This window comes from Salvelinus sp. IW2-2015, linkage group LG24, assembly GCF_002910315.2.
Source record: "Salvelinus sp. IW2-2015 linkage group LG24, ASM291031v2, whole genome shotgun sequence".
Lineage (NCBI taxonomy): Eukaryota > Metazoa > Chordata > Actinopteri > Salmoniformes > Salmonidae > Salvelinus > Salvelinus sp. IW2-2015.
The window spans coordinates 10,732,460-10,760,158 of NC_036864.1; the positions used below are offsets into that span (position 1 = coordinate 10,732,460).

Below are 27,699 nucleotides of genomic sequence, written 5' to 3' on the forward strand. Positions count from 1 at the left end.
TTGTTCAGTTGTCATGGTTTCTGTGGTTCAGCCTAATATGGTTCTCAATCAGAGGCAGCTGTCAATCGTTGTCCCTGATTGAGAATCAATAATAGTGGTGCTTGTTTTGTGTTGGATTTTGTGGGTGGTTGTTTCCTGTGTCATGTTTGTGCCACACACTGTTACGGTTAGTTTGTTTGTTTGTATAGTGTCTTGTCTTCGTGTATATTTAATCATGAAACTTACACGCTGTTGCTTATGCAGTTGAATGAGGACACCAAAAAACACGTAATAGTCAACAGAGTCTTTATTCCAGTATTAAACAAATAATGATTCTCCTGGATATTATCAATTAAAATCCAAAACAGAAACTGAAATCCTCTCGTCAATAAAGAGGAACGACTTGGAGACGCGACCACAGACTGCAGGTCGCTTCAGAGGGCACAGGTTTCCGACCTGACAAGAACACATTGACTCTCACACGCAGTATCTGAAAGGCAAAATAACGAAGCCACCCAGGCGCTAAGGCTGACGGACATGACTAGTATCGGCTCGATGACACCTAAGGGACACTAGGAATCAAGCAAACATCAAAACCAAGGAAATCCACTGTCTAAGACACCCTAAGAACGAGGAAAACCAGAGATGGGAAAATAGACCTCTAATTTACAGATGCAAAAAACATCTTAGTGACCAAGTCTTGTGAAAACAGAAAGTAAGATGATGGTCTTAGAGAATGAAAACAGCTGGGACAGAAGCCCAGACGAACATAAAGAAAGAAGAGAGAGAGCGAGAGAAAGCAATAATCTGAAGGGACCAGACAACAATCTGCAAACCAGACAACAATTAAAATCACGTCGATAAACTATTTGAAAATCCTTGTAACTGAACGGCATGTGCATCGCATGTAGCTTAATCTATCTCTATGAAGCCACACTTGTTGGGGAGAAACACGACAGAGCTTTTACCAGCTGACAATTATATCATCACAATCAGTCATAACCAGGAGCTGATTGGTGTCCATAGGCATTTATGAGAGGTTCTCTTTATTGTACTATATGTAGAATTTTTATTTCTTTAAATTTCACCTTAGTAGATTAAGACAGAAAAGGCTAGTGGGAGAATAAACGACTCATTTACAAACCCTTGCGGCCTGGCCAATAAAGCACAGCAGTTTTGACACATATCAACAACAAGAGTTACACATGGCCGGAGCTGCCATTAGTCCGGAGCTGCCCTTCAGTCCAGAGCTACCTCTCTGTCCGGAGCTGCCCTTCAGTCCGGAGCTGCCCTTCAGTCCGGAGCTGCCCCTCTGTCCTGAGCTACCTCTCTATCCTGAGCTACCTCTCTGTCCTGAGCTGTCTCCTCAATGTAGTGGGGACCTTGGTGAGGATTCCTAGGCCAAGGTCGGGGGCGAGGGTTGCCACTCAAAGGACGCTAAGGAGGGGCACAAAGACAATGGTGGAGTGGTGGCCTCGTCCTGCGGCGGAGCCGCCACCGCGGACAGATGCCCACCCAGACCCTCCCCTTGAGTTTTAGGGGTGCGTTCGGAGTCCGAACCTCAGGAGGGGGGTACTGTCACGTCCTGACCATAGTGCTTATGTGTTTTGCTTGTTTTAGTGTTGGTCAGGACGTGAGCTGGGTGGGCATTCTATGTTGTGTGTCTAGTTTGTCTGTTTCTGTGTTCAGCCTAATATGGTTCTCAATCAGAGGCAGCTGTCAATCGTTGTCCCTGATTGAGAATCATATATAGGTGGCTTGTTTTGTGTTGGGATTTTGTGGGTGGTTGTTTCCTGTGTCAGTGTTTGTGCCACACGGGACTGTGACGGTTAGTTTGTTTGTTCTTTTGTATAGTGTCTTGTCTTCGTGTATATTAAATCATGAAAACTTACCACGCTGCACATTGGTCCTCTGATCCTTCTCGCCTCTCCTCGTCCGAGGAGGAGGAAGAGCTAGACTGCCGTTACAGAAAGGGTTCTATGACCGTTGCTGTAATCGTACTATTTTTTGGTCCACCACATAGAACTTAATGGCAGCTTAGCAGGTATTACAAAGCCAACATTAGGTCTCCGTGGTGTATTCACCAACTGTAAGTACCATTAGTCATAGTGCAGCACTGTGACTTTCATTATACCAGTGGCTTTCATGGATCATAATAATAGATTATTTTCAATCATTATTTTTCAATGTTCATACAAAGAGTTTCATTCCAATTCTTAAACCCTATATATATATATATATATATATATATATATATACACATTTTCAGAAATGTTGCCAAATATTTTTTTTTTTTTAAGAACTTTTGAAAGAGAATAGTTTTTTTTTCACATCTAGTCATGGCATGACAGACATTTTGCTTCAAATATGTCACTACATGGCTTCCATTCATACAAATAATCATATTTTGTTGCAAAACTCTATATATCCACCTCACTTTCAGAGTCTAAATTAAGTAGCACAGCAAGGTTTTCCACAGTCAAATGTGATGTTCACACCCTGTAGTTTTGTATAAGCCTCGTCAGCTACCAGCCTCTGTGGCACCTTGGCAACTTATGAAGCCAGGTCAGTCAGACAGTCAGTCAGTATAAATCACAAGCTGTCTCTCTGTTTTACCCACATCCTCCCAGACAGGTCTAATCAGCCGCTGGATGCTACTCCAGCTCAGGAGTCATCTTCTGTCCTCCTAATCCTCATTGACAATGCAGTGACCTTAACCCTCCTGCTGTGTTCCGGTCGAATTAGACCGATGTTCAAGTTCTCTCTGAAAAAATGTAGTTAATTTAATCTGATTGTCATAAGGTTCCATGACTTTGTCCACACAGGGGATCTGAACACACAAAATATGTTTTGATGATTTTCATTACATTTTGGGTGTTTTATTTAACTTTTGTACACCTGTGGTGTTCCCGGACTACAATTAGTGTATAAAATTGAGTTCAGGCATATGCCCATTCATCAGATGGACGCACTTCCTCTCCCAGACCACCACATGCATGTGTGTTTGAGCACACACCTCACACACACCCACACACACACACAACACACACTACACAACACCACACACACACACCACACAACACACACACACACACACACACACACCACACACACACACACACACACAACCAACACAACAACACACACACACACACACACACACACACATCCTCTGGTATATAATATATATTTTGAGGCCTTGCTCACAATTTCATCAAATGATATACTGTATGTGAGGCTCTTGATCACATCTTTGAACATGACACTGGTGAGGAGGAGCGAGTCCTTGTTAAACTTTGACACAAAGGAATCTGTGAGAAATAGCACAATATGTTTCATCTGACTATTTGTTATAGTCAAAATAATCCATACATTATGCTTTGAAAAAAATTCTAAAACGTTGTGTATGAGCTTAGGTCAACGAGGCCTACAGGCCATAAAGAGCAAATAGAAGTTCAAAACTTGTAATGTTCACAAGAACTGAAGTTGATAAAAAGATCTAACACGACATTAGGTGGTAATATATGTATTATTATGGATTTATAATCAGCTATAATGGGGCGGTCATTTTGGACCGGGAACACAGAATTAGTTAACATGAAAYGAACACAACAGGAGGGTTAAGCGTTGGCACGAAACTCGTATCTGACATCACCGCCCTTTCCCCGCCATTGAAACCGGCGTGAAAGATTACAGCCTCACTCACTGTGTGCCGTTTTCACATCAGCCCTGCAATTGTATCAGGTGTACTTTAAATGCAGACGGTTGGGTCTGTGTGGCTTTGAGTGGTCGCCCGGAGGGCCAAAAAATGACCACAATGTATTTTCAGACATCAAAACACATTCAGTTATTCAAACCATGCCCAGCCTGGCTGGGGCTATCAGTGCTACAATACGGCAATTAGTTCCGTTCACTGCAAAATCTTTAATCTTCAATACATTTTTTGAAGAAAAGAGGCAGAGATGGAACCAGAGAATTGTCAAAATTTTAACAAACTTCCTCCTCTCCGTTCTGTCAGGGTTGATCGACACACCGCCAGTAGAATCATTTGGAAATTAAACACAAAATGTCAAACTGCACCCCGTACAGACGCGTCGCGCTCCATAAAATACTGAATTCTCCACAGCGCCTGTCCGCAGCAAGAGGTCTGTACGCACCCTGATGGTTCTCCAAACAGAACAAAATGGAGATTGAAATAGGCCTATCAGTAACAGTAAGCACACATAACACGGATGGAGAATGTAACCACACACAATAGAAAGGAAAAGCTGGCCTTCAGACAGTTACAAGATCTCTGCTGTGAAAATGATGCCATCTCCAGGACTTTGACATGTGCTAATGATCTTGCAACCTATTTCAAATTCTCCACAATAGCCTAACCTCGGGTTGTATTGTGTTCTAAATCTCGAAACGATTGTGTTCTTTATTCACAATAATCCAAAGAAATAGATATATACAATGGTACAAAGTAAGTTGGTAACAAGCTTGGTACCATACGACTGTAGATACAGGGCAGGTAGACCCACCTACAGTACCCACACCAGGCTCCACCCCAGGGCCCTTCTCTCCCAACCCAGTAGCCTGTGAGACAGACAGTACGGTGTAGGGAGTTGAGGAGTGGACTGACTCCTTCTCTTCTCATCATCCTCATCATCACTGTGATCCTCCTCCAGTCTGTTGGGCTAATTTAATCCCCAGCCCTCTGGTGCCAGCCGCAGGCCTGATTCTGTCCATGCCTGCATCAAATAAACCAGATTAAAACAGCCTAATCTACGGGGCTTGAGGATGATGCGGTGTGTACGTGTGTCCCTACGTCCAAGAGGACTTTGTCCTATCCATCTCATTACTGAGAGCATGTCAGAAATAAGAATGGACGTTAATAAGGAAGGCATGGTTGTAGACAGCTGCTATTGACGAGGCATTACCTTAATGCAAAGTATTGCCTCTGAAATTAAGGAATTGAACATGTTTTGAATACCTGAGACCGTTTTTCCGCATCACGATTTTGTATGAAAATTCACTCAAAACAACTGGTGTCTGGAATGGTGATATGGTTGAAATGGTTATATAAATACTTGCTTTTGACAGGTTCAGGGGCTTCAAATAATTCCACCGCCAGAGGTGTTTGCTTGTGCGAGTGTGTGTGCGTGTGTGGTGCTGGAAGAGATAATTAAGTTGAGTTCCATTGAGATCAAAAGGAGGTCCCAAATGTCATAGTGATTAGGTGGCTTTTATCTGGATGACATACATACTAATGGCTGTGTCTGTGTACATACTCTACCTGCAATTCAAACTAACCAGTTGGAGGTCATTTATTTTCCGTTTAATTTCAACTAAATGATGTATTAAGAGGCAGTGTTTTGGAATTGTGTGTTTAAAAAAACCGATTATATGTATTAGGGAGCGGGGTCAGAGCTTGTCATAGCAAGAACACTCTTTCCTCATTTCAAACGGTTATGTGAGGTAGCTTATTTTCTCCCCAATGTCCCTCAGTCTATTGTGTCATATCAGCATTCTCCCACATTCTCCTCCTCTTCGTATAAGCGATGAACTGTAAAAAGCATTTCTGGCAGTAAAATAGCAGAGATAGTGTGAACGAACGAATCAACTGCACTGGGCATCTAAATGCCAAAGCACTTCTCAAGCGGTGCCAAACTGAACTATCACTTCATATTTTAGATATAGGCCAATCTTACTCTTTTGATATCCCCACTCAGTATTCAGCTGCCACTTCATAGGACCATGGCCTTATGCCGTGCAGTTAGTTCTTGTGCGGACTGACTCCAACGGAGGCTGCTAAAAGGGAGACGGCTCATAATAATGGCTGGAATGGAGCGAATGGAATGGCACCAAATACAGATACCATGTGTTTGATGTGGTTGGTACCATTCCACCTATTCCCGCTCCAGCCATTACCACAAGCCCATCCTCCCCAATTAAGGTGCCACCAACCTCCTGTGACTGACTCCATGGAGGCGTAACAGCTTTCTGTTACCTTGGTTCTATTCCTCTTACTACAGTAATCAGATGGATAGTCTGTTGGTGGCATTGTGAACATGCTGTTCTTATGTAGGTGTTATGCTCTAAAGAACACTACACTACGCTTTCCCAACTGTTGACAATGTCGTAGCGTGACAACAACTAAGAGACAACTAAATGATTGCTGATACATCTAACATACGTATGATCTTATTCATCTCATTTCAAGTGAACAAATATACAACTAATTATGTTTAACGTCTGGATGCATGCCATATCTGATTGGCTTAATTTGTCTAATTTGCTGTTAATTTAGCTTTTCACCATATGTAGTGGTGAACTCCTGAGGCAAAGACTCAATCTGGGTGAAGCTGAAGCAGGGCTGAGGTTCATACCTCATACCTCATTTCACCCCTTATCACTGTAGTGCACTAATGAGTGTTGCCTAGTAACCAGTGAAGCAGCTCTCACGAAGTTAGCTTTTCAAAGAGAGTCAGGCTTGATGGGATTTGTTTTTGCTTTCCATGTGCCATCTGTATCCACATTAACATCCGAAAGGTCATCCTCTGCTTGAAAAACAATTATAGGGCATAATTACCAATCATTTGAGATTTTTAATGCAATAACAACTCAGATGACTGTATCCATATCTGTCCAGAAGGCAGGTTAGTCATTAGGCTCTGGGCTTGCTGTAAAAAAATGTATCCATCCGTTGCTCCGTCTTTTACCTGCTTTGGCAACATCTGCTCTAGTTGTTGATGCTTTATTTTTTATTGAATTTGATTAGCTATTGAAGCGGAAATCAATTGAGGTTTGATGTGACATTATGACATATAGACACACACATACATTTAGTAAATGTATATTTCTACTCACTTCTATGGCTGCCCTCTCATCCATATAAATATATCTTGCGTAGTTCCAGAGCATACGGTTGTAGTTGGATTAGCATTTCATATTCTGTCAGACAAGCCTAAATATGTCCATAGGGGCGGCTGGACAAAAGCTCTCCAGTGTGAAGAGAAGCTTGAAATGGAATTACCATTACTCAAATCATAGCCCGTAACATCATATTATCACACATTTAAATACCCTGTATGCTCTCCCATCATGAAATAATTATTTCCGTTGAGACCTGTAGAGAGAAGGAGCCAAATATGAGTCAAATTAGAAGCAATGCAGAATGTGTCGTCCGTGATTATTCTGCAGGTGATTATCTTGCACCTGCAAAAGCCAAATAATGCTTTTTGATTGCATGATTATCCAGCGTGTGGATTCAGAGTGCTGTCATTCAGCTCAAAATTGCTCACCCAGAGGATTCTATTGAGGTTAGATCAAGGCTGTGTGTTGCATTCCCAGCTGAATGAATGGTCAACTCTCAAACTGATGATTCATGAAAGTGTAATGCGGTACCATTCCCACAAACACACCATAAGAGCTGAAGGGGAAAAAAACTAACCAAAAATGCTCTTACAATATGAACAATACAGTCCACAAACAATACACTTTTACACAACTTTACATTAGCGTGCTTCATATATCAAATGTATCAATAATCATGAGAATTTCTACCCAAAAAGTTGATTACGTTCTAATAGATTGCTAATGTGGCGCAAGATTAACTAATATTAACCAGCACAAACAGTGGAGCTAGGCTACGGCTAATAATGTCATATTGCTAGCAGACATCAGAACATCAAAAACACAAATATCCGTTCAGTACACGTTCAAAAGAATTAGAAAGATTTGAAACAAGACCAATATTGAAAGACAGTAAATACCTTGTTCTCTTTCTATCTAGGTGTTAAGTTTGACGTTGTTTCTTGGATAATTTAATAACCTTAACAAAAAGTTATTTTACTTTTTCCTCTTACGCCCGTTTCCCCATATACCTTTTGCGCATAAAACAGAGAAGGAAAAAAACCTGCTGTCAAATTAAAGTCACACTAAACTGTCAAATATAGAGTGAGGAGTGAAAGCTTGTACAAAAAAACAAAAGTCAAAATATAGAGCAGACATGATCTGACACTCGTTTTAAGGGGTTCATTTAAACTGAGAGAGAGAGAGAGAGAGAGAGAGAGGCACAACTATGACAACATAACCAACAAAAACGGGTCACAACTCCTGCAGCTCTGTCGCACGCTGGGTATGTACATAGTCAATGGTAGGCTTCGAGGGGACTCCTATGGTAGGTTCACCTATAGCTCATCTCTTGGCAGTAGCACTGTAGACTACTTTATCACTGACCTCAACCCAGAGTCTCTCAGAGCGTTCACAGTCAGCCCACTGACACCCCTATCAGACCACAGCAAAATCACAGTCTACTTGAACAGAGCAATACTCAATCATGAGGCATCAAAGCCAAAGAAACTGGAAAACAGTAATATAGTAACGGCAGAAAAAGGAAAGCAAACACGTAACAGAACAAGTAAACAGAAAGAAATGGCTAATTAGATTGGGAAGGGAATTGCACTGTTTGGAAACCTACCAAAAAACAAGCATTAGGGCAACAGCCAAATTCAATCCCTTTTAACACTTTCCTGGGTAAATGTTCCACTGCCATAGTGAGTGTAAACTTGGGCAGTAGAAAATTCTAACAGTATATTTGACCTCTCAGCCTTCGCCTTTCAATCTTTTAAAAATTCTCAAATGCAGAAAACCCAAAGGTAAGGGAAGAAAATGAACAACAATTAGAAAGTTGGTTTTTGATAAAAGAATGCAAAAAAATCTAAGAAATAATTGAGGAACCTGTCCAAAACCAAAAAACATAGAGACCCGGGAACAACCTTGAGTCTACGCCTTCACTTATGGCGATATCACAAAACAATTACCAGAAATGACACTAACGGAAAAAGAAAGGAAAAGCACGTCAGACAATCACGCTCTAATGTAATTGAAGAACTCCATGACTCACCACATCTGGGACATTGGAAACACTAAAACAAAAACAACAACACGAAGAAATACTCTATCCAAAATGGAGATGTATGGGTAAACCCACCTTCTCCAATCTTTTTTGGCTCTATACAAAGAATAAAGAACAAAAACAATATACATGATCAAAATACACAATCCTAGACATCAACTATTAAGAAGATACCAGACCCATTGGATTCTCCAAATACCTTGAATGAGTTACAGGGACAATAAAAAACCCTCCAACCCAAAAAGGCCTGTGGTGTTGATGGTATCCTTATGAAAATGATCAAATATACAGAAACAAATTCCAATTGCTATACTAAAACTCTTAACATCGGCCTTAGCTCTGGCATCTTCCCCAATATTTGGAACAAGGACTATACCCCAATCCACAAAAAGTGGAGAACAAATTTGACCCCATAACTACCGTTGGAATATGCGTCAACACTAACCTTGGAAATCCTCTGCATATCATTAACAGCACAGACTCGTACATTTCCTCAATGAAAACAATGTACTGAGCAAATGTCAAATTTGCTTTTTTACCAAATTACCGTACAACAGACCATGTATTCACCCTACACACCCTAATTGACAACCAAACAAACCAAAACAAAGGCAAAGTCTTCTCATGCTTTGTGATTTCAAAAAAGCCTTCGACTCAATTTGCATGAGGGTCTGCTATAACAAATTGATGGGAAAGTGGTGTTGGGGGTAAAACATACGACATTATAAAATCCATGTACACAAACAACAATGTGCGGTTAAAATTGGCAAAAAACACACACATTCTTCACACAAGGGTCGTGGGGTGAGAAGGGATGCAGCTTAACCCCACCCTCATTCAACATATATATCAACGAATTGGCGCGGGCACTAGAACAGTCTGCAGCACCCGGTCTCACCCTCAGAATCCGAAGTCAAATGTCTACTGTTTGCTGATGATCTGGTGCTTCTGTCACCAACCAAGAGGGCCTACAGCAGCACCTAGATCTTCTGCACAGATTCTGTCAGACCTGGGCCCTGACAGTAATCTCAGTTAAGACCAAAAATAATGGTTGGCTTCCAAAAAAAAGGTCCCAGTCACCAGGACCACAAATTCCATCTAGACGACCTTGCCTAGAGCACACAAAAAACTATACATACCTCGGCTCCTAAACATCAGCACCACAGGTAACTTCCACAAAGCTGTGAACGATCTAGAAGACAAGGCAAGAAGGGCCTTCTATGCCATCAAAAGGACACATATATTTCAACATACCATTAGGATCTGCTCTAAAAATTGAATCAGTCATAGAGCCCATCCCTTTATGGTTGTGACGGTCTGGGGTCCGCTCACCAACCAAGATTTCACAAAAATGGGACAAACACCAAATTGAGACTCTGCATGCAGAATTCTGCAAAATATTCCTCCGTGTACAACAGTAGAACACCAAACGAATGCATCAGAGCAAATTAGGCCGATACCCACTAATTATCAAAATCCAGAGAAAAGAGCCGGCGTAAATTCTACAACCACCTAAAAGGAAGCGATTCCCAAACCTTCCATAACACAAGCAATCACCTACAGAGAGATGCAACCTGGAGAAGAGTCCCCTAAGCAAGTTGGTCCCTAGGGCTCTGTTCACAAACACAAACCACCCCACAGAGCCCCAGACAACAGCACATTAGACCACCCAACCCAAATCATGATGAAAAAAAAAAACAAAAAGATAATTACTTGACACATTGGAAAGAATTAACAAAAAAAACGAGCAAACTAGAAATGCTATTGGCCCTAAACAGAGAGTACACAGTGGCAAATACCTGACCACTGTGACTGACCCACTTAAGAAAGCTTTGACTATGTACAGACTTAGTGAGCATAGCCTTGCTATTGAGAAAGGCCGCCGTAGGCAGACAGGCTCTCAAGAGAAGACAGGCTATGTGCACACTGCCCACAAAATGAGGTGGAAACTGAGACTGCACTTTCCTAACCTCCCTGCCCAATGTATGACCATATTAGAGAGACATATTTCCTCAGATTACACAGTCCACAAAGAATTTGAAAACAAATCCAATTTTGATTAAACTCCCATATCTACTGGGGTAGAAATTCACAGTGTGCCATCACAGCAGCAAGAATTTGGACCTCTGTTGCCACAAGAAAAGGCAACAGGCTGAAGCACACAAACACCTTGTAAATCAACCCGATATATAGATCGACTTATTTTTATTTTAACTTGTGTGCCTTACTATTGTACCAATTGTTTAACAACACTGTATAATATAATATAAACATTTGTAAATGTTTTATTGTTTTGAAAAAACTTTCTGCTATGGTAATGTTGTTTACCTGTTAATTTGTAATTGTTTACTTTTCACTTTTGATATAATATCTACCCCACTTGCTATGGCCAATCGTAACAGGTGTTCGCGTCCATGCCAAAATAAAGCCCTTAATTCGCCAACATCATATGAATGAATAGGTGAGACATGAGAGAGAGAAGAGAGAGAGAGAGAGAGAGAGAGAGAGAGAGAGAGAGAGAGAAGAGCAGGGAGAGAGAGAGAGAGGAAGAGAAGAGAGAGGAGAGAGAGAGAGAGGAGAGAGAGAGAGAGAGAGGAGAGGAGAGACGAGACGAGAGATGAGACGAGAGAGAGAGAGAGAGACGAGAGAGACGGAGAGACGAGAGCAGAGACCGAGGGAAGAGAGAGAGAGAGAAGAGAGAGAGAGAGAGAGGAGTGAGAGAAGAAAGAAAGAGAGAGAGCACGACGAGAGAGAAGAAGAAGAGAGGAGAGAGAGCAGAGCGAGAGAGACGAGAGAGAGAAGGGAGAGAAGAGAGAAAGATGGAGAGAGAGGAGAGAGAGCAGCAAGAGACAAGAGAGAGAACGAGAGCGAGAGAGAGAGAGAGACGAGGAGAGAGAGGAGAGGAATCCAAATGGAAATCCACTCAGTGAGATTTCCTAGAGCGGACTATGGTACCAGTTTAGTAGATTGGCCTCATTCCAATTTAAACATGAGGATAGCATGATCTACCTAGTGTTCTACAGGCGTGGTGGGTTCTTACTCAAACACGACAAGAGTGTATTGTCATAGTTTTACTGTCATGATTCCCATCTTATGCTTTGTCTTCTTTTCGATGAGACTCGTGTCTTGGCTTGATGTTCAGCCCTAGTAGGTTGTGGTGAGCAGTGGTGAACATTGTGATATATGGCCATTTTCATACCGGTTACATGCAAAGTCTCTCACGAAAAATTGAAGACCAGACTTTCAATATGTTAGAGTCATGCCTACGAGCAGTTCCTCTAGCGTGCCATAGACTACCCAGTACCCATTGATATCTCCTGATAATACAATATCATGGTGTTACTGTATCTGGTACTCGAGAAGAAGAGGCATGTGTCGGAGGCTTATAGCATTCATAAAACAGCTCGAATCTAGTGTAAGCTGTCCTGTCAAGGTGCACGACCACAGGAGAGGTGGGCAAGCGCTGGCCAAGCCTGCCAATGCTGTGTCATCTGAGGAGGGAGTCCAACTAGATAGTAATACTACACGAACACACTGCACGACATCTCAACTAGCTAGCGAGTTGGCTCAAGAGTGCGCGTTACAGCGGTCCCTGCCTGTCTAAATGTAGAGACTACTCTTTTTTATAGACCTAGTTCGTTCCCCAAATTAATGCTTCAGTGCAGTCCCTCCCACTGGCCACGATTGGTCTCTACAATTTGTCTGCCTGTGGCAATATGGACATTTGCTGCTATTATTCCTCTGTTGATTAGAACAGTGATGTGTAATCTGATAAGAGTTTTAAATGGATCCAATACTGTCCACTGTTCTACATGCTGATGTGAGGAGAAAGCCCAAATGAGCCACCAGAATGATAACCCGAGACAATACTTTATCTTCCGCCTCAGTTCCTTCTACCTCATTAGTTCTGCTTAACTACAATCATACGAAGCACCCACACTCCTTCAGTTTAGTTTTGTGGAGCTGCAATAATGTGTCAAGGTGCGCTGTCTGCTGTGATTGCTACCTGCTGGCTCTGTCAGGAGACAACAGCTGTAGGTTTGATGTCTCAGCGCTGCATCCTCAACAGACTGTGTCCTGATCAGTCAGTATTCATTCCCCCAGCATGGTTTTAAAACAAGTCTTCAACCCCCAGTTCATAACTGAAGATATTTTAAAGGTGCTTCCTGTTCGATTTCAGATCTACTGGTAAAGGCTTTGGAGTTTTGCTTATTAGCAACAACAAAACATCCCACCCTCCAGTATGGGCATGGGTCAGTGCACGTGTAAGACTTGGAACTGAAGGATGCTGGGTGATACTCATTTCTAGAATCAAAGTGACAGGCCTGTTCCATCAATGTATGCTCTTTTAGGTCCAATCAACCGACCAGACACCAATAAAGTCCCCCAGTCTCCCAGTGTCCTTTACATTCCTGTCATCTATCCACATCACATTTGCATACATTGATTTATGATTGTCTGTCTGTCTGTCTCATCCACTCACCTAAGTAAATGGATAGAAATTCAATTTATTGTGAGATGTCAATTAAATCGGTTGACAAAGGGAGCTTCCAGACATAGCAATTTGGGACGCTTTTTTCTTCTCAGAGTCTGTAGCTGCATGATTATCAATGGTGTTTTGATATCAAGGGAGAGAGAGAGATGTTGACTGACAGGTCTGTCCAATGCTCGCGCTACCAGATCATAACTGACGGCCAGCTTCTGTGGGCGCGAGAAAGACAAGAACTAAGGAAAATAAAAAGAACGTGTTGCAGTAGCATTTAATTATCCTACCAGCTTCAATAGACTGTTGAATTGAATTTGGCCAAACTCTCTGTGGCTCGCCTTGCCTCCGTATTAATAAATGTATTTTTTTACAGTTCTTTATTCAGCCTGCCTGGCGAACAAAGAGGCCATTTAACAGAGTGAAAGTAATTAGGTTATTTTCAGGCAGCAATGAGTTATTGGAGGACTATTGGTTGTAGAGTTGGGAGGACTACCATAGAGTGTGTCCGTGGAGGCTGTGTCGGTGAAGATTTAGCATTTTGGGATATTTTGAGAGGAACGAGGGGGCCATGGGATGGAAGTTCCATGTACCAGAGGCTGAAATGAACCTGACTCCGATTGGGGACAATGTCTCAGAGCCAAATTGAAAGGGCAGTCCCACTGACTTCGACATTTCCTCTGGTTTTCTCATTGAACTACTGTAGCAACAACTATCGGTCTTGAGGCCTCTTTCAGCTCCCTCCAAAACAAGTAATTACTTGTAATCAGCTAAATAAAGCTAAATAAAAAGAGTCTGTCTCTGTAATCACACATCTCCATGTGTAAGTATTAATGCAACGCTTCACACTGCGTACTAAACCAGCCCCAGACAATCTTTGTCAACAGCAGATCAACAAAAAATGTGCAAATGGCCTTGATTGCAGAGAGGATCATTTCCATCCGAAACCTGTTGAAAACGAGACCCTGGTGGGACGACGTCATCCATTATACCCACATCAAAATGAAAGTTGCCCCGTGTGAAAGGGATTGGCAGAATAGAGGTTGATCATAATTGCCTAGTTCGCGAGGGCCCGGGCAGATTTCCTCTGCCAAATCTATTCTTCCAATCCAAATCTATTCCTCCAATCCACATCTGTCTCCCATCAGCTTGTTCTCAAGGCTGCGTGGTGTGATGATGCTGCTGGCTTCAGGGGGGAGGGAGGCAATGGAAAGACTCCATTCTGCCTGCATGGCTTCCCTATGGAGGAACACTGASATTTTCAGATTRATGAAAGCTCGCCTCCTTTCCCTGTCAGGGGCAATATCYCCATGCCRGATATTGGCTMTGTGTTGTTACCACTAAACAKTATTCCTCCCCCACTAGCCCTCTTCACTGGTTTCTATTAAATACATATTGTCAAATAAAATCTATGTCGTCTGGCCATCCGTTGTGTATTAATGTTCTCTCATAATTGCATGTGGACATGTTGCGGTTGTGTTAATAACCATTAAATGTGTAAGCCTGTGGCAGTATATGAAGGGATCTGTAATGAATACTCAGGGAGAAAAAGGTGTAGATTCCCACGCAGGGTTTTATCTCGCCTTCGCAGAAGGCAGAAATCGTGGTCACAGGCAGGCAATGGTCATACACAGGTAGGCAAACAGGCAGGTGAATCAAAACGAGGACTAAAGGCTAGCACTGGTTCTCACAAACGAGCTAGGAGAAGGCTTAGTAGAGTCAAAATGAACAATACCTCACAACGGCACAAACAGAATGAACTGAACTAAATAAGTGTAACGGCAGATCCCTTGTGTAGGGATCGGACCAAGACGCAGAGTGGAAAGTGTCCATAATTTATTATAAAATTAACTGAACACTACAATGAAACAAATTAACAAATAGAATCCAACCGAAAACAGTCCCGTGTGGCACGAATACTAACACGAAAGACAAACACCCACAAACACACACGTGAACCCCGGCTGCCTAAGTATGATTCTCAATCAGGGACAACGAATGACAGCTGCCTCTGATTGAGAATCATACCAGGCCGAACGCACAAAACCCCAACATAGAAAACAACACATAGACAACCCACCCAACTCACGCCCTGACCATACTAAATAAATACAAAACAAGAGAAAACAGGTCAGGAACGTGACAATAAGGAGCTGATGAAACCAGGTGAGTAACTAACACAGGTGAAATCAATGAACAAAAATGAAAGACAGGGCTACGTTCAAGAACACAAAGCAACAGGGCTACGTTCAAGAACACAACGAAACAGAACACAAGGTTGACTAAGAAAATAAATAAAGAACCTTACAGGATTCTAAAGACATTGTTGCCATGAACAGCAGGATGGACAGCTGTTCCCTTCCATGACAGCCGTTTAACTTTGAGGAAAACTGGGACAATCACTTGATATATTGGGTGTGTTTGTGCAGAGACACTAGCGTCATATGGTACATTGGAGGAGTGTGAGGCAGTAAAGTGGTTTAATCCTAAATAATCTTAATGGAGTAATGATTTTTTATAATTTTACTAGTTGTTTGCCGACAAATGACATGTGTTCGTTATAAATAAGGTTTATTGAATGTGCATTTACACATAACTAATAATGAACTATCATTGACTTTTGGAATTGAAAATAATTTCTTCGGTGGAGGTTTTCAAGCATTGGTTATTGCCTACATTTCCCCACCTTCTCCATGCCCAATCAAAATCATGGTTACCAGTGTAGTGGCTCAGAAATCCAAATGAAGTCCTACCTGAGTGGCCTCCCACCAGCACTCCCTCTCCCCTCCCCTCTCCGCCCCAGCCCAACCCCGTCCCCATGTCTTTGATGTCTGGAGTAATTAGCTATCACCTGTGAAGTAGAGAGGGGAACCAAGGCACCTTCGTGCAGCACTCCATTTTTCCTGGTAATGATGCTAGTTTCTTCCAGGCAACGTTCCAGCGCATTGCCTATTAAATGTGGTGAAACGTGCAGCCCAGACTTCCACAGCGGGACGGCACGACAGGAGAGATACCTACCTGCAGGATTTTATTAGCCTCCTTGCTATCTCCTCCTCACAAGACTGACCTGAGAAAGGTCAAACGCAAATGCTTTCGGATGTTGATTCTTCCTCGCTGTGGATCAATTTGATTTGCGAGCACCATTTTGGCAAAGAGAAAATTGGGTACACAAATGATGTGCCCACAAATAGAGGGTGTTTTTATACAAAAAAAATGGCTGATAATCCAGCAACATACAGTGGTACATTCCACTGTATGTAACTCATTGCTGAATGATATTGCTCCATGGTGCCTTACAGTAGTAATGCTTGTCTTGTAATGCTTGTTCTTTATGGCAGACGTACATTGTCATTACCCCCACTTGTGTAAAGCCATCTTTACACAAAGGGGGGCAATGTAATACCTCTCCCCCATTAGTTTTATGAATCTTGTGCTGCATGCCAGAATGGCAATAAAGCCTCTACACCGTGCCAATCTCAGTCCACACCTCTGACAAGTTTGTATATTAAATGCCTGCTATGGGATTTAGCGTAATGTAAAGACGTTAAGATGGTCCTTCATTTGTTTTGAGGGGGAGGGTTGGGCAAGAGAGTAATTGTGAGATGTTCCGTAGGGTCCATTGGATTGTGAATAAATTGTACAACCGTGTACAGCCTTTTCCATCACTGAGCAAAAGACAGGGGGGTTAAATAAACCACAATTTATGAGAATGATTCCGATATCATCAGTATGATAATTGGTTTCTTCTGCTCTGCCGTGAAGAAATGCTGTTCCCTGACCATTATTCTAAAGTGCAATGAACTGAGACATCAAGGAAACAATGTAACATGTTATTTTGACCTCTTTGCATCAGACCATTGTTTAGCTAACCCCCACACACACTTCAACTCAAGAGTTTAACCTACCACCTAACTGAGCTTTTAGTTGTCACTTGCTTGAGCTCGTTCAATCGATAGACCACGCAAGGCCGTGTCACGTTAAAGCAAGATGTCTCCATTGAGATCAAATGGGCTTCTTGGCCTTTGTATGGAAAACACTACAGAAGACATATGTGATGAACCTGCCTTATCAGGGCAGCAGAGTGGACTAGTGGTAGTGCGTCTGCTCCCTGGACAGTCACAGACAGCCATGGATTGTCTCCGATGCTGACAACTCTTGGTTCCCAGAATGTTCCAGGTAGGTTAGGAATAACATGCCACTACCTCTTTTTTGTCCAGTTTCTTCGTTTTCTTAGACATATAATCTGAACGTTAGGAACGTTCTTCCTCATCTCCTTGCAGTCCACCTCTATGACAGCGGAGCACCCTGCCTGGCTGCATCTGCATCAACGTAGGATGCATTGTGGGTTGGTCATTGTCGCATGCTACTATAAAACGCCTGTCATAGAGCCGGCTCCCTCTGTGCTCAGCAGCGGCAATGAATTAGAGACATGAAAGGTGGAGTAACATTTTGTGAGGTGAGCTCAAAAGTTACATATATAACCTAGCTGGGAATCAAAGGCCAAACCAGTGGAATCAAATGGCATGAAGGGACAGAGTAGATGGGAATTCAGGAAGTGATTATTTACCTGCAGCATTACCTCAGAGGGCAAGAGAGGACTATGAACGACATAGACAATCAACAAAATTGTGTTGAAAATGTGTTTCGACAAGGTTCACAATTAATAATGGCGGAGTTCGTTTGGCTGAGGTGTGCAATCTTGTGTAAAAGGGCAAACCTGTTGACATCAATTATGAAAGGCGCAAATCTATCCATTAAATCGAGTACTTTGTCGTTTCTATTCATTTAATCCTGTTCACACTTCCACTGTGGTACTGTAGCTCTTAACCCTGTCAACAGATCCCTTTCTCTCATTTCAGCTCATATTCCCCAGTTCAATGCTATGCCTCCAAGGGCTGAATTTGCCACATACCTCATTCAGTGCCTCTGTCAAACTTCTGAAATACTTGGATGAAGGACCATACAAACTTAATATTAAAATGCATTAAACCTTCTAAATTAATACTAATCTGCCTGCTCCACAGTTCCACTGTGTTGTATGTAGCCAAACTTTGGCCTTACAGAAAAGGTTACCCCTGGCTTTCTCTGGCTTGCTGTACTATCAGTGTGCTCCAGAGAGTACCAGCATGCCACAGAGCCAGTTAGTCTGACAGAACCAGTCCAACTAACAGAGGGAGCCAGAGGGAAGGTGCTGTATGTGTCAAGCGTAAATACCAAACTCTGATCCAGCCAATCACGGCGCCCTGTGGGCATCGTCTGATTGGATTGGCCTTGCGTCAGGGAACACTCTCTCCCCCAACGGCCATTACAGAATCCCATCATGCCCAGAGTCATTTTCTCTCTCTTGATTTCTGGTTCCAGTGAGAAACCAAGTGTGTAGGTCAAACTAACTGCTGCTTGTTACATTTAGGCAGTATTGACTTCTAAATGCCTTCTGTCTGCAAGTGGGGAGGCAGGCCTGGGGAGTGGGGAGGCAGGCCTGAGGAGCACACACACACACACACACACACACACACACACACACACACACATCTACACACACACACACACACACACACACACACACACACACACACTGTCACACACACTGTCACGCCCTGACCATAGAGAGCCCTTGTTTCTCTAGGTCAGGGCGTGACGGAGGGGGTGTTCTAGTTTAAAATTTCTATGTTGGTGTTTTGGTTTTGTTCCCAATTAGAGGCAGCTGGTAATCGTTGCCTCTAATTGAGGATCATATTTAAGTAGCTATTTTTCCCACCTGTGTTTGTGAGATATTATTTTGTGTTTGTGCATGTGCACCACGTAGTCACGTTTCGTTGTTCGTTTGTTTGTTTTGCTTAAGTTTCACTTTATAATAAAGATGTGGAACTCTACGTACGCTGCGCCTTGGTCCAGTTCTTACGACAACCGTGACACACACACTGATAGGACAGCTATTTTTAGACCTGGCTTGACACTCTCAAATGATCCATATCTTGTGCTCTGCTTCGCCAGGTCCTTATTTGGAAAAGCAAAGAGTCAGTGAATGCCAATGAGGCTAATCTCCCTGAGCATTTGAGCTCTATTCTGGGACGATAACTAACTATGGGCTGCCTCCAAGGGGGAGAGCGAGCAACCTCATGTTTATTTCCCAGCCCGTTATTTTCTCCTATGCCGGAGAATGATTTGTCTAATCTCTCATGAAATACCTTTTTAGTGGAGGAACGGCGGTGGCGACGCTCAAAGCCCTCCTGCTGGCCGCTCACAAATATCATTGGCTAATTAATGGCTATTTACATCTCAGTCTCCTGTAGCAGACTGGACACCCTATGCTATTTATTCTCAACCATAAAGAATTATGAATCAAGAAATGTTTTTTTCTCCTTCATCTACATGGAAACAGAGAGACGTATTAATTTTTGTTTTGGAGAGAAATTGCTATTCAACCTTGGTAGTCTACTTAAGCATTCAAGTGGCAGTACTTGAGGAAGTTCTAAGGAGGAGAAACTTTAAAAAAAAGTTCAGTAAAGTGAATCTTCAGATTGTTGGAATCTGTTTCAAATGTTAATCACCCCTAGACACCCCTGTCTGAAGAAAAGGTGCTGTCAGTGAGGTTTAAAAGAAGCTCGGAGATGTGCCAGGTCTCTGTCCTGTTAGATGTCATGTTTCCACCCTTCCACACTTTTCCACACACCATGGACAGCCAATTAGAGGAGATTTCTGTCCATAAGCCCCAGCTATGTCAGAAGTATGACCAGTGACAAGGTGTAATGAGACACATGGCCTTTCTCTGGTGACATTAGTCAGCCTAAGAACAACCACAGCCACAATGACCGACCGAGTTCAACTTCTGCAACCCCGGATGATGAAAGAGCTCCATTTCTGTTGAAGCACAGAATGTAATCGCTTGACACCCTCTACCAAAGGTAACAAACAACTTTTTGAGGATGGTTACCCCTCAAGCCTGTTTCTCATCAAGTGTTTGCTGTGCCCAATGGAATCCCGCAGCAAAGGATGCCAATTCTTTCCCTCAGGTGGAGGAGAATGGTCTTCTGCTCCGGGTCCACGGGGGCCAGTTGGGGTGGATCCTCACCCTAAACAACAAGGGGCCGTACTGAGTTCCTGGGATCATTATTCTCTCATGAATTACGTGCCCACCCCCACCTTCCTTAGGCCGTGAGGCGGCACACCGTCGGTGGGTTATTGTGTTTCTTCACCGACGAGGATGATGCTCATGGTTTATGCATGGAGGTCTTTTCTCTTTGAAACACAGAGAGACCGAGCAGCGTGAGTGGTGCCATAGAGCCTGAGTGAATGCTTCGAGATCTGTTTATTGACATCTGGTTGTTTTCTATTCCTCTCTGTAATCCGTGGCAGTCCTGGTTGTTGTTATCATCTGAACCTGGTTGAGTGGCTGGGATCCATTTTGTTGCTTTGTGTGTGCTTCATTGTGTGCCATCTGCCTCCTGCAAATGAACCCACAATGTCAATTTCTGTGTCCTTTTGTTCTGGCACGGATCACTCGCGCCCAACCTGAAATGGGAAATGGATGTGACTTACATGTTTAGGACTGAGAGAGGTTTTGAAAATAATTAAATGTATTTTATGTTAGTATCTAAGAGGGTGGTATCGTTATAAGAATATGTAGCTGTAGTCAACTTTGCAATATAAATGTGTTCCATTTTGATGCACTGAGTGCTAAACCGAGCCAAATGGAATAATGTTCTGGCTGCAACCATGCCATTAAGGGAGGTCAAATGGATTTTGTGAAAAACAACCAAACGACAAAGAGGTAGAAAGGTAATGTTCTTTTAAAAAGCCTCCCATTTTATGGCTCCGAATCTGTCAGAACTTCTAAATGAATAGGGTCACCTCTATGTCAACGTTGTGAAGTAAAGCCCAGTAAAATGCCTTCAGTAAGATGCTACAATGCTGTCCCTTCAGCTATCTGTGGCTTTATCCATCACTTACTGAATAAGGAGTGTATTCACAGCTCTTAGTTATCACTCACTGGAGTTTGAGTCATGTGAGTGCATCATCACTAGGCTGTGAAAGGAAAATGTCACCTCCACAGGAACAGGATGGAGAGGAGAGGGGCCTCTTAAGTGGAAGTACGTTGTCGTCAATGCTTTCCAAAAACAGAACCCAAATTAATCACAAAGGTTGTTTGCTATCACGTACAGGCTTTGGCAATTCAATCACACCAGGGTGCCATTAGTGCTGTTGCCAAGTTTGAAAAAAAGTACAAAGACGGAAACAAGTATGAGGTCAATAGTGATGTCATACATTTTGTCATGAAGAGGATCTCTATGGTTGAATGACCTTTTCTTCAATTCACTGATCATTGTTTGTCTTTCATCAATCCACATCCAATTTAAAACCAACCCTAGTAAAATAAGTTAAATGTCTGACAGAAGCTAAACTGGATTTATTGGCTAATAGTTGTGATATACTGTACAGCTTCTGGTTGAAGGCCGTGGGCAAGGTGCATTTTGAGAGTACAAGCGGAACCACAGTGGCACAGTTACAGCTCTATTTTCAACAGAATTGTTGACTCAGCCAAGTCATGGCACAAATTGGATCTTCCACAGAGCCAAGCTTGTTTGATCAAGTGATCTGTGACACATCATGCTGGGAAGGTTTTTGTTTAAATCAGTGCTGTCTATTACATAACCCATTATGAAGTATGATGTTGCTTATATATGATTTGAAAAGCATGTGTAAGGCATATGAAGACCTTATGAATGCTCTATAAAGCCTTTATAAGGTAGTTATCTTGTCTCAGTGTATGCATATTCGTGTGCATCTACAATTACTTTAAATGGCACTTGATAATATTCAGAGCTCCTAAATATGTACATTTTACAGACTCTTAAAAAAGCAATATATGACTAAAATGGAAATGTGTTCTTTTCAAAACTGGCAACTTGTTTTTGCAACTGCCACATGATGAATCTAGGGCAAGATGATGAATGTACCTTTTGCATAATTCAAAAGTAATATGAAGGAGTAGGGAGAGGAACTTTAGTCTGACAATGTCAAAAAGATCCGTTCTAAGCGTCATTTTTGACAGCATCCTTACAAGTCACCATCTTTTCAACTCCACTGTCTGTCAGATTGACAGGCCAGTAAAACAAAGGGAAATCCGTTCTATTTTTCACAACATACCCAACATATACACGTGGTAATCTCATTTCTTCTCCACATTTAAATCCAGTTAGTGACATGGGAGTGCATTTCCATGTCAAATTAGCTGTTCACGTCTTGAAACACCATGTCGCTGTCCATGGTGCTGAATTCACATAGGTAGCATACAGCCTAGTTGTCGGAAAACGATGTAAACAAATCAGAACCGGCTACCTTTACTGGGCTACCTCTATAAACATACAAACAACTGACTTTCGTCCATTAAGATACAATAATAGGAGTCATACCATATAGGCTACCATATGACTTGTGCAATTACGCGATTCACATAGAAGGAGAAAGAGAAACATCTGATCATTGGTTGAATACTATTCGGCAGTCTGTTGCCAGACGTGGGCATAGTCACTGCACTAGTCTATGGATCTTATGGCTGGATTCGATTATCAGTTACATCCGTGGCTTTAGTAGGTGAGTAACTCATCCTTTTGATGTGTTAGTTGAAACAAAATCTAGCAACATTGTGAGAAAATGAAATATATATTTTGCCCATTCATTTTGAAGGACACGTGCTTATTTGTCGGCCACGTTGCTGTGTGTTGCCGCTTGATCTATGGGTGTTCTTTTGTTCATGGTTGAAGCGATTATTGCATATACATAAAAATACTATACAATACTATACATACTTAACATTAGATATCCTTCGTTTTCGAGACAGAATAAGCGTGTTCTGTAAAGGAAGCATCTTTGATTGACTTGGCAATGAGCCAATCTCTTATTGGAAGTTGGTTGGTGCTGTACAGTAATTTAACCAAATAGAAAGTCAATTTGAGCGAATTAGTGGTTCGTTTATTGGCAACAATCTGACAATAATTTAGGTAAAAAATTATAACCTTCCCTGTTCCGTGGTAAGAACAATGAAATCGCGCTTGTTTTCTTGGTTCGCTTTTTAAATATTGTAGTTTAGAGACATTTGCATTCGAATGTGTTTAGAAGCCTTAATACAAAGATTGAAATAGTGATGATGGTTTATTTTACATTCAGTGCATTTCCATGATCATAGTTTATGGTTGCAAATAGAGGCATGAATAGCCTATGCCATATATACGATATATATATACTATGCCATATATACGATATATATACACTATGCCATATATACTATATACAGCTGCGTTCCCCAACTGGCGATTTTATTTGACCAGCAAATCAGCTCCAAGGGATTCGAATTTTGGAAATCTGTTCCAAAGTATTCCCATGCATAACACAAATATGGGATCTATTCAAATGTAAGAAATGTTTATAATTATTATGTTCTAGTAACATATTATGTCTGTTTTGGGCTTCTTGCGGGCCATTTACAAGTTATTATGTTCTGGCCCCTTGACCATCCAAGAGAAAATCGTCCCGCAGCTGAATCTAGGTGATGATCCGTGCTCTACAGGTCAAAATGCTTCTCTCAGTAGGTTTGTGTGTCGGCTTCAGCAACCTCCAACTATCAAGCTTTTCTTAATTACCAGAATCCATTTCTATGACCAAACCTCTCTGGAGTACAAACCTACTTCTTTCTCACTTTTAATTTGTGTGCACTTCTATGCACAGGTCCTTATTTGGTCATTCAGATAATAATAATGCAATCTTCCCTTTTCTGATCTGACTTGGTACCCCAGTATCTTAATTAACGGGTATCATATTGGCTCAATGTAAAACTCATGCATTTGGGCTATAGCAAAACTGTTATTCAAAACACAATGAATCAAATGTTCAGAGTAAGGTAACAGTTATGAGGGCTACTGGGAGTCTAGGTTGGTCTGCTGTCAATATGGTCCTTCTCTGGACTAGTTTCTGTTCACATTGCTGTTTTACCGTGCTCCCCTACTTCCCGCTGTGGAGTTTTAGACTTGATGCAGAAGCTCCTATTCAGACAAGAGGGAGACTTCTTCCTTTGTGAGAAAACACACTCATAGTCATGTTCGAGTTCACTGAACCATGTGTTTGTTTTATGTTGCCTTGGCCTACTTTCACTCTTGTACAGTATGATTCTCTCTCTCCTCTTTGTGACTGCTGCTCTCTCCTGACCCTCATCTCTTTCTCTTGGATGGCTCTAGGCAGTTCTGTCTTTATATTGAATGTGTTTGGTCACGCATGCCAGATCTAATACCACTGTCTGTCTCTTTTGCAGTGAAACAACCATAGGAAGAACAAAAAGGAATCTACACCGACTGAAGACGTTGTAAGTGTTTGATTACATTTTTCCGAGAATCAACATATAACATTTCACAAATTGTGTTGTGCTTGCAGTGGCATAATCACTCACTGACAGGATCGACCTTGGTGTGTGAGAGCCTATTAACCTGCTAACTGTCCTCCATGCAGATCTGGCGCGAGCATCTCCCACAACAATATGTGTCCAGGTGTGGACGATGCAACTTAATGCCAGGACGCTGGACGATTTATGTCCTGGATCTAAATGGAATAAGGGGTTGTGATTTGTTGCCAGTACAGCCTGTCCCTGCCTAAACGTGGGGAGGAGAAAAGGTGGAGAAGAGGAGGGACTCACTTGGCAAAGAGTAAACACAGAGGACGGTAGGCAGAAGGAACTTGCTATAATGCCAGACCACCAATAGAACAGGGATGGAGATTATGTCCCGATCATAAAACATGGGTGGTGGTTTGCTGCTAAAGGATGAGGCCTGGAGATCGGTCGATGGGGATCAGGGTGGTGGTGGAGAGGGGGGGAACAGCAGGCAAAGAGCCTTGAAGACGCATTGGGACAGCACAGCAGTTCATACAATCACAACTCTTACTACAGGTGCCAGTCGGGAAAGAATGCAGGGAGCTCCAATTCACCACAGGCAGAGAAGTGGGTACTTCATCATGTCAAATGAGGCAGCGTTAATTTCTCGTCTCTGTAGGCTGTAGCTGCCTGTCTTCAAAGCCAGCCACCAGCCCAGCAAAAACGAGCAAACATACATACTCTACTGTTAAGGACGGAGGGCCGTATGTGTCAAGCGACTCAGACTAAGAGTGCTTATCTTCTCGGATCAGCCTTCCCCTGTTTGTAATAGGCATATTCATTGTGATCTAAAGGAAAATACTGATGCCTCACTTTTACACGTTATTTCACCGCTTGATACTCTGTTCTGTTGCTACAGAGTGAGCAACAGAGCCGTCATTCTCTTCAAGTGGGATCATATATCAATCTCTAACAGTGACCACTCATCGTAGGGTTCTAATAAACCATGGCTGTTGTCTCCTCTGCTTTCTGGTCTCATATATCTAGAATGCGCCACCATGAACTCGCTGAACTGAATTTGTTCCACAATACCTTGTTACACCGGAACGTCAGTCGGGATTGACAGTACGGGGCTCTCGAGGAAAAAGTGTAGGCCTGCTGTAGTTTAAGTGTCTTAATGGATTATTTATATAAACTGTATACTGCCGAACAAAATAACAAATGGAAACCAGCGAACAGTTTGTCCTATGATTGAAGCATACCAAACCTCGAAATATCTTCAGAACTAACCTCACAATCAGAACAAGACAGGTGGGTGGAAACAAGTCTGACCTAATGGTACCATTGTGATATTACATACAATACCAAGGAAGACTACCACTGATAGAACGACGCATCGGCGACTGATGTGAGAGAATCCCAGAACTCCCGGGTTCAAGACACTAAAGCTAGCACTTTAGAGGTGCGTGTACTAGTCGAATAGACAACATGGGCTTATGTTACGAGAATAATTTTCTAACTTCTCACACAGAATATCAGCACACGATGAAGATAAAGTCTTAGTCCTAATTGACGGAACAGCGAGCCAGTTAGGATGTTATCCTGTGCATAGATAACATAACTATTCTGACAGTAGTTTTTTGAACATCTTACTATCGAAATACTCGAAGAGACTGCTAGCTAGCTAGCTCTCTTACAATTGGAGAAGTTGGACAATCAAGGGTTCTACCCCATATTCTGTCACGGATCATTGCGCTCTCGTGTCGCTTTATTCACATAGTTCTAAGGATCTCACTCGGAGATCGGAGGGTGTTTCATAATAACAGCAATATGTCACATGCCTATACTGTTTTGTTGTCTCTATTCTGCAAGTACTACTGCATAAGTGGCATTCAAGACGCTATGAGAGTTTGCTACGTAACTCTGTGTTATCACCGGGCATGTACTGATTTTTCAAAACTCAGTCTCCAGATCAAGGTGCTGGCAGATGCAAGCATTCTTTAATATGTTTTAAATTCTATGTGGATAGTCCTGAATTAGTCTAAAAGATTGTGGTTGTTATCGAAAAATGCTCAGGTAACGTAACTCACTGATATACGATCATAGCGTTGACCTCCAGCTCATCAAGTGTTATGAGGCATGCTACATGGCAGAGGCTCATTACCGTAACTGCATCTCCTTACGAACAGATTAGACTACTCGATATGCATTACACTGTTTATCAGACTGAGTCATATATAGGTCGGAGAGAGGTTCCTGTTCATTTTTGTGCCAATTAAGAGCTATACTCACATCTAGGTTGCCCGTTTATTAAAAAGATACAAGAGACACTACTCTCAGAGTTTGTGTTATTCAATGTGCACGCAAGTCTAAGTTGAAGGTCACACATGAAAGCTTAAAGAATTGGTGTTGCCAGGAATTCCGTGAAAATGCAGGTCCTGTGTGTGGAGGACCATCTGACCATGCTCCTGTTGGCATGGGCGTGAAGCAATGCGATACTGGAGTGCTAGAGATAATAATATGTAAAATATAGAATAAGTCAATATGTGACGAATAATGTATGATTGAGGTGGAAGAGTACGATGGGATTATGTTTGGCCTCATGCACGAATATCCCATATATGGAGGCGAAAGTAGGATTTATTGGAGGAAAAAGCGATATCATGTACTCAGGAAAGGAAATGTGAGAGATGCTATCTGTGCATGGAGTGTATGTGGGAGGTATGCACACAAAGTACCCGCGGTGTATGATGTTGAACGCGCTCATCGTGTTCGTCAGGTTAAGTTGGCAACTGAGGGTGAGAAGATGAAAGTCAAGATATGATAATTGTTAACAGCGCTTGAAGATTATGTCATGGATTGCGCGTTAAATAGCTGGGGAGTATAGTTGTGGGATTTACAAAGAAATTTGAAGGTTTGTTTTCATTAGATTTTGGAAATGGGATGTGTTGCAGATATAATATATATGCCTAG

General features: G+C 42.2%; 1 protein-coding gene across 1 annotated transcript in view; it reads left to right on the plus strand.

The window, feature by feature from the left end:
* Nucleotides 1-27,699, plus strand: part of LOC111951481 (synaptotagmin-1-like) — a 229,376-nt gene that overhangs the window by 48,295 nt on the left and 153,382 nt on the right. Inside the window, exon 2 of the mRNA XM_023969602.2 lies at nucleotides 24,673-24,723. The gene's annotated coding sequence lies outside the window, so the exon portion shown is untranslated. The remainder of the gene's footprint in view (nucleotides 1-24,672; nucleotides 24,724-27,699) is intronic.